Source organism: Chrysemys picta, chromosome 23 (genome assembly GCF_011386835.1).
Source record: "Chrysemys picta bellii isolate R12L10 chromosome 23, ASM1138683v2, whole genome shotgun sequence".
NCBI classification, from domain to species: Eukaryota; Metazoa; Chordata; order Testudines; family Emydidae; genus Chrysemys; species Chrysemys picta.
The window spans coordinates 13,245,022-13,258,069 of NC_088813.1; positions in this window are offsets into that span (position 1 = coordinate 13,245,022).

Here is a 13,048-nt window from a genome sequence, read left to right on the forward strand (position 1 = left end):
ACAGTGGGGCAAATAATGGCTTTTTTGGTTCACTGGCAATTGTGAAAATTCAGAAATAATATTGTTTTGGTTCTAACCAAAACAAATTTTTAAAAAAAATTTCAGTGAATCGACAAGTCGAAAAAAAATCATTTTCGGTTGAATGCAATGTTTCCTTTTGACAAAAATTAAAATATTTTGTTTGATTTCAACCATTTTTTAAAACATTTTGATTTAAAACAAATAAATGTAAAGGAAAAATTGAAACAAAAAGTCATTTCAAACCAACCAAATCAAAATGTTTCAGTTAAAAACCATCAAAGCCAAATGTTTCAATTTTTTTCAGTAGGTTTTTTTCCCCCCCAACTGAACCAATTCAGCCAAATCAACTTGAATTTTCAAAATATTTCAGTCACTGAATTTGCATTTTTCACCAAAAAGTTGGGGTTGAAAAGTTTTGCCCAGCAATGTGTGTAACCTAGAGAGGGACATTTTTACATCTGGTGGTGAGTGGCCAGAACAATCAGGCTCCCCAGATGGTCAGCGCTCTGGACAGCCAGCAGTCCAGAGGTCAATGCTCCATATAGTCATCAATCATTATAAGATAGCTTTCACCATCCACCGTATATCACAGACCCGGAAAAGGCGCCTGTCCAAACAGATGCTTCTTATAACAAGGTGATATCCACAGCAGGTTTCCCTACATTTCTGCACCAACTCAATCACTTTACAAAGTCCAGGATTGCTTAGAAATAATGAAGGGAGCAGATGGCCCAGACAGATGGGAGGAAGAGGCATTCTCGCTCTAAATTACACAAACAAACATTTATAAAGTGATTAAAATCACAGCCCCATTTTTTAATTCTTGGTAAAACAATGAAGGGGCAGGGGGCAAGTAAATTCACCATTGGCACTCTTGTCAAGGAACTCCAGGAACCAGGGAAAGCTAATTCACCATTGGAGTCTGGCAGGTGCTGAGTGCCCGCAACTCATGGGGAGCTGCAGGTGCTCGGCACCTGTGAAAGCCAGCCCCGACGAGGCCCAGATCCTCAAAGGTCTTTAGGAGCATCAGGACCAGAGCTAGGACCCAGGAGTCCTACCTCCCAGTCCCCTGAACTGACCTGCATATAGATGACAGGCCACCTGGCCTTCCTAGTGATCTGACAACACCCATACGCCTAGCATCTCTTTGAGTTTGTTTTATATTGACCATAGTTGAAGGAGGCAAGAGAGGTTCTGTCGCAAAGTGACATGGCTAATATGAAGAGCAACGTCCATGACAAATGCAAACAGACCGTTTCGCTCTTTTTCTCCTCTGACGCTAACTGAGCCAGCAACTGCTTTGAACTGGAGAGTCTCTGCCCTACAGCTAAGAGCCATCTTCAAAAGTGACTAGTGATTTTGGGTGTCCAATGTGGGACACCTTAAAGGGCCTGGATTTTGGAAAGCGCTGAGCCCCAGCCCTCTGAAAAATCAGACCCCTTTGCCGTGTCTCTCAGCTGGACACCCAAACACCAAGGCATTCACAAATCACTCGTCACTTGTGACAACGCAGGCCCTTGCCAACAAGCTGCAGGCGTGCAGACACCAGAGGAGCAGGTGGGAATATGTCTTTTGACCATAACTTATTCATCCCACGGTGCATTTGTGTATCTGTCATACATGAAGGGGCCTGTTTTTCTGGTAACTGCTTGAGGATGATTTAATCAGGGGATGGTACAAAGGTGGGGCATGGAACATCAAAACAGCCTTAAAGGTGCCCTACAAAGAGAACAAATGACTTGTGCCCTCTTTAACTGTAGCATACAGAGAAAGCCTCTAAGGCAGCCCTGCACAACGCGTAAAGTGTCGAGGGCCATATTACTCCAAAGAAAACAGCTAAGGGCCGAATTCCCCCGGCCCCGCCAAAACACGCTCCCCCCAGCGCCGCCCACCCCATGGAAACAACCCCCCCCAAGCACCGCCAAGCCCCCCCGAAATAACCCCTCTAGCGCCGCCCGCCCCATGGAAACAAACCCCCCCAGCACCACCAAGCCCCCCCGAAATAACCCCTCTAGCGCCGCCCGCCCCATGGAAACAAACCCTTCTTCCCCAGCACGGTCCTGCCAAAACAGCGGTATTGAATCTTGGTAATATGTTATAGTGGGCCCCTAAGGTAGTATAATTAAGGTAAAAGAAAAATGTCTTTTCGCTAGAAGTAGAATAAGATCTTCCCCCCACTTTGTAATCAATTGCCCTGTTGAATGAATGAGGTGTGAATGAGGAAGGCATAGAAGGCAGCACTTCCAGACAGATGCAACCCTTGGAGAGGGGATGGGAGCCAGACCAGATCAGTAGAACAGGTCAGCCACCAACTCACCGCTCGCCTCCTCAGCCCCCCCCCCGCCACTGCCCGCCCGCTCACCTCCTCAACCGCCGGCTTACCTGCCCCCCCCCCGCCACTGCCCGCCTCCTCAGCCCTTCACCCCCTTGGCTCGCCTACTCACCCCCTGCCACTGCCCGCCCGCTCACCTCCTCAACCGCCGGCTCACCTGCCCCCCCCCCCCGCCACTGCCCGCCTCCTCAGCCCTTCACCCCCTCGGCTCGCCTACTCACCCCCTGCCACTGCCCACCCGCTCACCTCCTCAGTCCCCCACTGCCCCCCGATTCGCCTCCTCACCCCCTGCCACTGCCTGCCCGCTTGCCTGCTCAGCCCCCCATCCCCTCCTGGCTTGCCTACTCACCCCCCGCCACTGCCCACCCGCTCGCCTCTTCAGCCCCCCACTGCTCCGGCTCGCCTACTCACGCCCCTCGCTCGCTTGCCTCCTCAGACGCCGGCTCACCTGCCCCCCTACCACTACCCACCCGCTCGCTTCCTCAGCCCCCCTCCCTCAGCCGCCGCTTTCCTACTCACCCCCCATGGGCCGCACAGATAATTAATTATTATTCTGCTATAGCTATGCCAGGCAATTTTCCTGTGTAGAAAAGTCCTAAGGTTGGAATTTATTAAGTGTTTTTTTCTCCCGATTGTTTTAAATCCCCCTAGAAATGCAAGTATCTTGTCCTCCCTGTTTTTCACTGGAGAACTCCTTGGATGTCTAGAGATCTAGAGTAGGAGCGTTCTTGGCCCTCAGTTGAAGGGTCTGAATCTTTTACATAGTGAACTTTTCTCCCAAGTGTTTGTTAGGTGTTTGACTTAAATATTATCACCTTTACTGCAGTAGTTCCTAGGATCCCCAGTCATGGAGCAGGGCCCCATTGTGCCAGGCACTGTACAGACACAGAACAAAGAGATGGCCTCTGCCCTGAAGAGCTTATAATCCAAGTATAATAATAGATGCTTAATAAAAACAAGCCGGGGGGGGGGGGGGGAATCAAAAGCACCTAAGGATTTAGGTACCTAGTTCTCATGGAAATTAGGCATCTAAATCCAAGTGGCAGGTTTGGAAATATCAGCCTAAAAGCTTTAAATTGTATGTTTCAGGAGCCAAGCTCTCCTGAGGTCAGAATCGCTCTAGTTCTCCAAGGAGCAATGCTGCAAAACAGGGAAATCGGTACCTGGGACTGGTAACATAAAGAACAAGCAAAAATCTGTCAGGCCTTTTTTCAAGCCCATAAAGCAGCTCAAAGAGACCTAGAGCCATTCCTCCCTCCCCCCCTTCACAGACCACCTATAGAAAGGAAAATACTTATGAGGGGTTAAAACCCAACCTAGATTGAGGGTCGGGCGCACTTGATGTGGGTAAAAAGGGCAAGGACTGCCGAGGATTTTAAAATAGATTGGGAGAGATTAGTATCATCTCGTCTGTGACTAAAAGCAACCTGAAGGGCTGGAGTTGCTAATGACAGTGCTGGGGAGTCTCATGCCATGTGGATTAGGTTTGCACTTGAAAATTGGTCTAAGGATCTGCTAGCCCTCTGGAAGGAGCGTCTGCCGCTTGGCCGGAGGCGAGGAATAAGACCTGCATGGACTGAGAGTGCAGCTCACCAAGAAGGTGATTTCCCCCCCCACACACCCCGTAATAATCTTCATATCTGTTTTAATCCACGGTTGCATGAGTGACAGAGCCACAGCTGACGCAGAATGATTTGAAAGCAACCCATTTCCGATTCAAAACCCTTCCCTAAAACCATGCTAATCCCCTGCGCTGGAATGGATTTCAGGAGGGAGATGGAGCTTTCTGCCAGGAGGATAATACGGGATGCGGGACACAAAGACTCAGATACGCAGGACTTTATTGTTCCATAAAATGCTAAGTGATTTACACAGCCCCCTGGGCACTGAAGCCGAGACGCTTGGATACAGAATGTCCCCTCCTCCCCCATGTCCCCCTTTCTGCTCTGCCTCTCTTTACTGCAAGGCTCTCTGGGAAAAAACAGGCCTCGGCACTGCTCTCAGTCTCCCAGCTGGGCCCCATCGGTGTGAGCTTCCTCCCAGCAGTGCCCTGTCAGTGCCGGCCGGGCCCCATCGGTGTGAGCTTTCTCTCAGCAGTGCCCTGTCAGTGCCGGCTGGGCCCCAGCGGCGTGAGCTTCCTCTCAGCATTGTCCTGTCGGTGCCGGCCGGACTCCATCAGTGTGAACTTCCTCCTAGCAGTGTCCTGTCGGTGCCAGCCGGGCCCCATCGGTGTGAGCTTCCTCTCAGCAGTGCCCTGTCGGTGCCGGCCGGGCTCCATCGGTGTGAGCTTCCTCCTAGCAGTGTCCTGTCGGTGCCAGCCGGGCCCCATCGGTGTGAGCTTCCTCTCAGCAGTGCCCTGTCGGTGCTGGCTGGGCCCCATCGGTGTGAGCTTCCTCCCAGCAGTGCCCTGTCGGTGCCGGCCGGGCCCCATCAGTGTGAGCTTCCGCTCAGCAGTGCCCTGTCGGTGCTGGCCAGGCTCCATCGGTGTGAGCTTCCTCCCAGCAGTGTCCTGTCAGTGCCGGCCGGGCCCCATCGGTGTGAGCTTCCTCCCAGCAGTGCCCTGTCGGTGGCGGCCGGGCCCCATTGGTGTGAGCTTCCTCCCAGCAGTGCCCTGTCGGTACCGGCCAGGCCCCATCGGTGTGAGCTTCCTCCCAGCAGTGCCCTGTCAAGGTGCATCCACTTGCTCAGAGAGCAGTTGACACCTGCTGACCCTGGCAGGCTGCTTGGGAGCTCAACGAAGCTCGGAATCAGGTCTCTCAGTTTTCAGCAGGTGCTGGCCAATTGTGGCCAGAGTCAATGTCAAGCAGGGAGCTCAGGCTTGGGGCTTCTCTGGGGGTAGGGGACATTAGCAGAGACACCATGAGGGAGGCCCAGGGTTGGGCTGCATCCTCCATGTTCTGCTCAGACTCAGTCAGTCCAGATGCCTGATCCTGTCACTTCTGCTTTTTTCTGCCTCTCCATCTCCTGGGAGAATCTCTCCTTCGGGCTTGTTTTGCCCTAGTGACTGCAGGAGGGAGGCGAGGTGCCCGGTAGGGCCCTGGGGGATGCTGAGGCGTCTCCCTCTCCCCCTCACCAGGGAAATCTGCAGGTATTTCCTCAGTTGCCATGGCAGCAGCGAAGCATTTGAGGCAGGGAGCCGCTTTGCTCCAGATTCTCCCCAGCAGCAAGAATTTCTGAAGGGGGCAGGTCTCCGGTGTCTCCGGGCTGCACAGTGCCCATCAATGAACCTGGGGGAGCCAGGAGGCTGAGGCGTGAACCTGAACACAGGGAGCAGAATAGTGCACACAAAAAGTCCATGTGTAGGTGTGCATGTGCAGTGGCAGATTAGCCAATGGGCCCAGAGGGCCCTCGCCTTGGGGCCCCGGCCAATTGGGAGGCCCTGAAAAAATGTGCGCCCCACCCCCAGTAGACATGCACCGGGGCAGGACGAGGCAAACCCCCACACCCTGACCCCTCTCCGCTCCCCAGCAGCTGCACCCGGCGGGCGGGGGAAATCCACAGCGCCCGGACCCCAGCTGCGGCGCCGGGATGGATGAGCGCTGGCTCCCTGCCATGGCCTCAGGGCTGGGGGAGCTCTCACTCCTTGCTGCGGCCCTGGGGCCCTGGCAGGGGTTGTGGGGGGACAGAGCTTTTCTGGTCTTGCGGCTGCAGTGGGGGGGCAGAAAGGAGCAAATGGGGGTCACAGTGTGGGGGGGGTGGAATGGGTCGGGACTGTGGGTGGAACAGAGGAGGGGCCGCAGGGCGAAGGGGCAGAATGGGGTGAGGCCGTGGGTGGGGGCACAGGCGGAAGGGGGGGAACGGGGGCGAGGCCACAGGCGGAAGGTGTGGGGAGGGGGCCCCCACTTGCTCTGCCCCAGGGCCCCATGAAACTTTAACCCGCCTCTGCACATGTGTGTGCATGGATCCATGAACAGGGGTGCGTGTGTGTGCGTGCACTGCGTGTCTCTATGTTTGTGAGAAAGTGTGCGTGGCCTAAAGAACCGAGCATGGGGCTGGGATCCAGGAATTCCTGACTTGAAGCTGAGATCCAGGTCTACCAGCTACGAGACACCAACTCCCCGTAACATTATTGGGAACAGCAGGAGCTCAATACGTGTGCAAATCAGACCAGTAGTGGCTAGGCCTGGGTGTGCCTGCAATGTCCTGCCTGGGCAGGTGAACAGAGCTCCGGGCACATCATGTTTGCCGGATGTGTTCTGAACAGGAGCTGTTTGACAGGAGGCTGATCTTGTGAGCATCACATGCACTGGCAGTTGGGTGTGTGTGTAGCGGATACTAGTGAATAGGTGTGTGCGGCAGGTACTAGTGAATAGGTGTGTGTGGCAGGTGCTAGTGAATAGGCCTGTGCTTGTATTTCACGCTATGAGGCTTGAAAAGAACCTGCAAGAACCAATCTTAGTAAGAGATCCACCAATCCCCGGTGACTCCTCCGGCTGTTCCCAGGGGAGACTCAGATTAGCCTTTTGTCTTTGAAACAGAAGATAGGAAAATTGTGCAGAATCCCTGGGGGTGATCTCGTTGGTCAGGGCTGAGAGACCCCTATGCTCTCACCCCAGCACCCTTCCACCCCCAGCCCCTCTCCCAAATCCCCCCTTTTTTCTTCATGTGCTTTTGCTCCACTGCACACGGCCCCACGAAGCCCAGGGACTACGTCAAGGTAAACAGGACTCCGATGCCATGTTGTGTAGAATGCAGCCTGCCTTGGAGGGGGACGGGGGATGACAGGGAGAGGGGCTAGTGGAAGAGCGAGGGATTAAACGCAAATGCCCAGATAATGAGGATCTCTGGGAAAAAGCCCATTTGTATAATTTAAATCTCTAATGAGGCTTCCTGGAATACAAAGCCCTTTGTGATGTCCCTGTTCTCATCGGTAATGGAAGCTGTACTCCCACTAAATCTAGATTTAGCACTGGAGGGAAGGGAGGGCCATTTAATAATGAACAATTCCATCCCTCACCCCCGACACACTTTGGAGCATTAAAAATGCTTAAAGCTCACCTTGCGGGGAAGGCTGAGGTCAGACAGAGACAGGGTGCTGGGCACGGAGATGGGGATCCTTCAAACGGCTGCAGGAAACCCCCCCTTGCTCCCCAGCTTGGAAAGCCCCAGGATAAAGGGAGGACTGAGCCGTTAATACATCTAGGGAGGAAATCAGAGAGCCCAGTTCTAAAAGGGTGCAAGAGCCTGAGTGTACGTGTCTACGGATGTGTGTATGCATGTTTACACACATGGGCATGTACTCCTGTGAGTATTACAGGTACATGCCTGTTGGCGCCTGTGCATATGCGGTCATGCATACAACAGCACATGCCACCCCCCACCCCCCTGCACACACATGCCTTGCTTTTAGAATGTGAAGGAACTTTGCATTGACTTGGAGTGTTCCTGTCCCACTCACAAACACCTAAAACTCACCAGGGCGAATCCTGGCCTTGCGGAAGTCCCTGGGAATGTTGGCAATGGGGCCACGGTGTGGAACCGGAAAGCCAATCAATGGAAGTTGCCACAACCCCCTCTCAGGTACTGAAAGCCCAAGGTGCGTAGGTGAGCAGGTGGGCAAGCACGCGTGTACACGTGTACTGCGTGAGTGTGCAAGAGAAGCACGTTGTCTGTCAAGGCGTGGTGCACTGCAGGAGTCTGTGCATTTCCTATGCATCACATCAAGCTCTAGCCAGCGCTCCAGGAAGGCTCTTAGAAATGTCTCTCCGCTAAAGGGATAAAGAAGCTGGACACCAACAAGTACATTATGGGTGTGGGGGGGGGGGGGGAAGGAAGCCATTTTGGCCCAGATCCATGGGGAGTTAGGTGCCTAAATACCTTTGAAGATCTGGGCCTTTGTGCCTAGCAGACCAAGCTGTTTCCTAGAGCAGCCTCGTGCCACAATGCAGCCTCTGCTCTGCAACGCACCAGCTAACGGTGCTGCTTGAATCTGCATTCTGCTGGGCAGACATGAGCGGCTCCGCTTCACAGGGCCTGGTGCCAAAGGGCGTTAGGGGCCCATCCCCCCAACTGTAATATGGGCATAGCTCTGGATAAGGACTCTAGCAAAAGAAAAACACGGTGAGCTAACAACACAAGGCAAGTGGGCTCAGAGGAAGGAAGGCGTGGGATGCTGGCTTGGAAGCGTGCCTCGCCTGCATCTGTTGTGCCGACATAGGGAGCCTGCTGGAGGCTACCCCGGACACGCCGGATTCTGAGACCCTGTCATTCATGGATGGTGATTCGGGGGTTCAGACGTCCTCACCAATCTTGTCTCAGTGCCTGGGGAGGGCTGGCCAGGGAGGATGTGGTATGATCCTTTCATGCTGCCTACTGCAGTAGCCCATTGAATCTGCCCTGCCCCATAACAGGGTGGCCTAGAGCGCCTGTGGGCAGATATCATGATTGTCTGGGTCACAGCAGGGATGTGGAACAGGTGAAGAGGAGACCAGCTCCACCCGGAGAACCCATCCAAGTCCAGTACATGCTCAGACGAGTCTCAGGAGTCCAGGAAGTGCTCTGTGGGTGCACTGAAGCTCTGATCAATAAAGCTCACTAGCTAAACTCAGGGCCACAGTCTGAGACCCATGGCGGCCACTTTAATAGCGTTGGGGGTGTAAAGGCACCAAAGCAGCCCTCCGAGGAATTCCCCCAAGGAAACGGGGTGGTGTAGGGGCAGCATAGGCAGCCCGATCCCACCATCCTGCGCAGCTACTGGTGTGGAACATGGAGGGGGCGGGAGGGGGCCGTGCTGAGAGCAGGAAGAGGCAAGGCTGGAGGCTATTCTGAGCGGCAGAGAGACAGCACAGAATCTGGCCCTCAGCGCCTGGGTTGAAGGAGCTCCTTGTAGTTATTTTCATAGCAGCTGCCTCTGTTCCCCTCTCCCAAGCTCATCAGCGCAGGAACCAGGGATATGGGGAGGCAATAGGGAAGGTGCCCTCCAACGGCACTGGAACACGTGGGGCTGGGAGCGGGACAGAACCATTTTTTGTTGTAAATTAGAGGCTGATCATCTATAGCTGAGACATTCATCACCTCTTGCTGATCAATCCTGCTTATGTCGACAGTGCAAAGTTCAACTGAGTTCAGAGGCTGAGAACCCTGTGCTGGCGGCTGCCCAGATGCTGGCTTGGCTGCAGTGGCACAGTGCGGGCCGTGGTCCCAGGAGCTTTCAGGGGCTGTGCTCCCCTCCCAAAGAGGGCTGAATTGGGCTGGTGAGGGCAGGGGAGTTCTTACCCCAAATGTGAATGCTGCCCATCCCCTTTAAACCAGGGGTGCCGGGGGGGTGGGGGGGGAGTGGGGCAATTTGCCCTGGGCCCCGCAGGGGCCCCCACGAGAATATAGTATTCTATAGTATTGCAACTTTTTTTTATGGAAGGGGCCCCCGAAATTGCTTTGCCCCAGGCCCCCTGAATCCTCTGGGCGGCCCTGCTTTAAACACACACAGCCCAGGTCGGGACGGAAGCGAGCCCGCAACGCGTTACAGCAGGACGAGTGTGACATGCAGATTCTGCACGACAAAGCTCTGCAGAGAGACATGGGCACAGACAGCCCTCCAGAGTCCAGCCTGAGCCCTGAGCTGGGCGTCGGGAGGGCCCCACCCAGCGTTGGGCTAGCCCATTGCGCTTGCCCTTTTTTTCTTTTGTGTAATTTTTTTAACTTATTTTTTGGAAAGAAGAACCTAATAAACAGAAGCAGAAGAAAACAGCCAGCCAGGGCCTGACACATGGCTGTGAGCGCCAGAGTCACTCCTGATTACGGCGGTGTAACTCCAGAGACGTGACTCCCCATTGACACTGCTGTAGCACATCCGGTTTGCACTGGTGCACGTGGCTACCCCAGGAGGGGAACCAGGTCCCAATACTTCCTGGTGCTCACACAGCAGGGGGGACAGGTGCTGGCCAGATACCTCGGTGAGGTAGTTTAGTGGATCCTGGTGACCCCAGGCAGAGGCCCTGTCCTCTCCTGATGTGGGGCTGTATAGGCTCCAATATTCATCCCCTCCTGCCCCCCGCCCTCTAGGGAATGGATTCTGTGCAAGCTCAGTGAACGGTGCCTGCAGCACCTGCCATTGGCTTAAGGAAAATTGGTTCTCAGCCTCCCGTCTCCTGCCCTGGGAGCAGCTGCATGTTCCCAGGAGCCTGCATGGAAATGAAGTAACCCGGGCAAGACCCCCAGCCCCCTTACACGCTCAGAAGAAAGCAGCGAGGTTAAATGCCACCACTCCCTCAGGAGCTGTGAGCTCAGGGCTCCTCCTTCTGGCAGCTCAGGGAACTTCAAGGGTTTGGGGCTTGTGTTTACAAAAAGATGGGAGTCCCTTCTTGTCTCCTTTCCGCTGCGGGCCATGGTCCCAGCTGGGCGCTGGGGTGGGGCGGAGGGCACAGGACTCGCTGTGTTGCAAAAGGAGCGTGCTGTGGTTGTTATCCAGCTGGGCTGCAGGGCGGAGGAGCTCAGCCCCCTAGTGCCCTGATTGCCAAAGAGCTGGGCCCCGGCAGCTGCCAGTCACTTCAGTGGGATTTGGGAGTGGCCGGCCTCTCTGAAAACAAGCCCACTGCTCAAGAACAGTCCTTGGGAAGGGTCCTGAGTTGGCGGCACTGTTCGCTTACTCTGAGGTGCATGACTGAGCCCCTGGAAAGCCTTTCTCCCTTTATTCTCGCCTTGCTCAGACAGACTGAAGACATGATTGTTCCTCCCCCTGCCCTGTGTAAGTGCTGATGGGGCCTGCTCTCACTCACCCCAGTGCAAATCCGGAGTCTCCCCGCTGCAGTGAGCCGAGCTACATCGGGGAAAGGGATGGGGGAGACAGGCCCATAGTGTCAGCTCTAGGGTGCTTGTGGCCTGTGAGTCAGATTTACCCCTGCAGGCCTTGGGCCCTGGCAGCAGGATCCCCACTGCAGGGAAGCTCTGGCAGAAAGAAGCAGATGCAACGGGGCCTGCAGATATCCAGCCCAGCCCCAAAAGGGGTGGGGCAGGGGGCATGGCTAGGTCATTCCATCTATCGCCTCGGCAGCCTCCCTTCGTGGGTCCCCTGGAGAACTGCTCTCCCCAGCTGAACTGTGCTGCCTCCGTGAGCACGAAGCGATGGTGTATCAACTACTGCTCAGGACGCACCTGGCTCCCCCGGGGCTGTTCTAACACTTGTCCCAGGCAAAGAGCAAAGCAAGAGGATGCAGTGGGTGCAGGAGAGGGACGCGGGAGGCGACAGGACGCTCGGCGGCTGCAGTGATGCCAGACTCCCCTCAGCAAGGCAACCCGTGGGGCACAAGAATGAATCTGAACAACCTTGTTCCACTCTCAAGATGGGCCGGGCTTTAAGGGTCACATTTTCAGGGGACTGCCTTAGCTGTGCCCACAGGCTTGGCTGCCATATTGCTTTGCCTGTCCTAAAAGCAAAGAGCGGCATCAAGCCCCTGCCTATTGGGCTCTCCACGGGCCTCCCTTGGGAGAGGTATGAGCACGGTTGGGTGCTGGTGTGTGCCCGGCTGGGATCAGTGCCCCTTTGGTGGCTCCGGCTGGCATAGCTGGGATCGGAGGGATGTGGTACATTTTACATTTGCTCAGCCTCTGTGCAGCTGCGGCCCGAGCAGCCAGCCTGCAGGGGCATGACTGGCACAAACCGTGTTCACAGGGCTTCCTGCTCGTGTGGCGTAGTGAGTGAGAACCATTAGTTACTCCTTAGTGAGTATCGGGGTAGCCGGGTTAGTCTGTATCCACAAAAACAACAAGGCGTCCGGTGGCACCTTAAAGACTAACAGATTTATTTGGGCATCAGCTTTCCTGAAGAAGTGAGGTTTTTTACCCACCAAAGCTGAAGCCCAAATAAATCTGTTAGTCTTTAAGGTGCCACCGGACTCCCTATTGTTTTCCTTAGTGCGTGAAAACCATCTAAAGCAAACTTGGCATGAGAGCTGCAATTACACAACAGTGACAGCAGATGGCAGCAAATTCCTACCACTCATTCCCGCTGGGCAGGGCTCTGGAACAAAGGCAGGTGTTTTAATCACACGGTGCCCCCTGCTCACTCCCGGGGAGTCGAGGCCCCATCTCGACTATGCCAGGTGCCACGCAGAGGCCCATTGAAGGAAGGACAGGAGTCAGTCAGGACAAGGCACCCCCATCCCTCCCATGAGCAGCACTTGCTGGGGGAAGGGGAAGGCCTCACGTCAGCAACCATCACACGAACACGGTGTTAGCCCAGGGGAGGGCGCATGGCTTGGGGCATTAGTGGGCCGCTCTGGGCGTCAGGACTAGGTGGGTTCTAGTCCCAGCTCTGCTGCTGTCTCATTGCGTGACCTTACCCCAGCCCATCCCCCTACTCTATAAAATGGGGATAATGATTCTGAGCTGCCTACTTGAGGGGTTCTGAGGCTGAGTTCAGCCCTGTCTGGGGAGGGGGTTGAGATCCTCCCCGGGAGGTGCTGCGCAAGAGACGGGTATTGGTATCGCTCTGCACTGCCTCTCTGCTGGGCTGCATCACTCGGCTGCATGTGTGCGCACAGCCAGGGGAAGTGACCAGCGTGCCAAGCTCTGACGCACTCGCCCAGGGCGCCTCCCACATCCACATTCCAGTCACTGTCGCCATGCTGCAAACACACATGCTGAATGGAGCAGGAGGCAGCACACGGGGCTAGGGGGGGTGGAGGGAGGAGCGAATGAACCTTGGAAGGTTTTGGCAGCCAGGGAGAGGATCAGGCATTTGCTGGCTGCCAACCCCTC